The following is a 2093-nucleotide window of genomic DNA, read 5'->3' as shown; positions in this document are numbered from 1 at the left end:
AAATTTTTAGAGTCTAGAGGGACGATGGAACCTGGTCAAGACATGTTTATGAATTTTTAATTTTATTGAATTGAGTTCTTCTAAATTAATTGTGATTCTAGTTTTGAACGTCTTTTCAATTTACTGGCCATAAATTGATTTGTCATATTTATTTATAATCCGGCACTCGGGAGATGGGATTTCGAATATGATCGATAGAATTCACACTATTAATTATTTATTTATCTCGGGAGAGTTTATAACTTTAATAGAGCCTAGAAAGAACATTGTTTTGCACATATCGCTATAAGTAGATTCTCAATAGGGATATTAGAATTGATCTGTGGTTGATACACTTTTTTTGAAAATCGGGAGAGGGAAATAGAATTATTTATGTGTTCTTGGTTATTAATTGAAAGAAACTCATGAAAATTGTCGAGACCAGGTGAAATCAAAACCTCTAGACTATTTCTCTTTGATTGATAATCAAAAGATGGTATCCATACATAAATGGTTTTTCTAGGTGTCTCAACTATTATAATATTAGAGCCGTCAATTTGGGATAAGCCCGACTGGGTTGGCCCGGCCCACCACACAATTTAAGTAGGTTGGGTTGAAATTTTTTAAACCCAACAAAAGGTGGGCCTAGATGGGCTAACCCGCTTAGGACCGCGACCCGCGCGGGGTTGGCCCGCCGCGGACCTTGGTTGGCCCGCGGGCCTAGAGAATTAATAATTTATCTTTATTTTTATTGTTATATTTGTATTTTTTAATAAAAGTTGTGAATTATTTTTGTATTAATTACTTTATATAAAATTTACACACCTGAAATCAATAATTAAATTTTTTATTAATATATTTTATTTATTTATACATCACTTTAGAAATAAGAAATCATAATAAAAAAAATCATAACTAAACAAATTATTAAAAATAAAATATATCTATTATTTATATATAACCTATAATACTAATATATTATTATGTTTTATACATTACACGGTTATGCTAATATATTATCTATTCTATTCTTTTAAGTGTGATGCGACATCAAATTGGTATGTTGATGTGGTTTTTTTGTTTTTTTATTATAAAAAATTACAATTATTTAACGTGTATGTAAAAATTGATTATACAAGCACGCAATACGTACAATTCGATACTAATAAAGTATTAAGATTTCAAACCAATTATTTTTCGTGTCTTGATATAATATTTTTTTTAAGTACTAAAAATATCTCTATCGAATTACAAAATACTTGTTTTAGTATACTTGTAGCTTATCTAGAATGAACATATAAAAAAGATCTTTCAAAATTTTAAAATATTCATTTATTTTTAATATTATTTAGATGACATAACATAAGAATGTAATGCGTAAAAAAAAATACAAGTCAAGATAGATAACATTCAATTTCAACGATTGTCTTCCTCACTTTTCTCACCCTCGATTCACCTCATCACAATTTTAAGTATCAGACCATATATTATCTTTTAAATCTTGGTTTATTTAAATTAAATATAAACTCTTAATATATTGAATGTGAGATTGGTACAAGGATAATTATAACCTCACATTATATTCAATGCCAGTTTATTATAATTAGCAGTCATGCACGTGATAATTTGTGTACACAGATTTCAACATAATAAATTATTTTTAAAAATATTTAAGTTATTGATTTTTTTAAGAATATACTTAAAGTATTAATCATGTTCATTTAGCTGTTTTTTAGAATTTAGTACTAAAATATATATGTTCTTATAATATTTTATTGAATTAAAGAAAAAGGTATTTTTGTCCATTCATTAAAATGACCAATATAGCTACTCTAAGCGGTTTACCGTTTATGCATTATTATATAGTACGTATAGATGAGATGCTAGGATGAGGATAGTACACTATACACTCACCTTATATGGTTGCGTGGAATCAATATTTTTTTTGTGAACTCCACATTTAATTTCCAAATCAATTTTGAACGGTTTGATTTAATATTAATATACCACTCTTATATTATATTGAACTTACTCTACAATTCGTTAAAAAAAAGAAAAGAAAAGAACTTGTTATACAACAGAACTTAGATAGTTGCTGATATTCAAAATAAATT

This window comes from Henckelia pumila, chromosome 2 (assembly GCF_033568475.1).
Source record: "Henckelia pumila isolate YLH828 chromosome 2, ASM3356847v2, whole genome shotgun sequence".
NCBI lineage: Eukaryota > Viridiplantae > Streptophyta > Magnoliopsida > Lamiales > Gesneriaceae > Henckelia > Henckelia pumila.
This window is presented reverse-complemented; position numbering follows the sequence as displayed.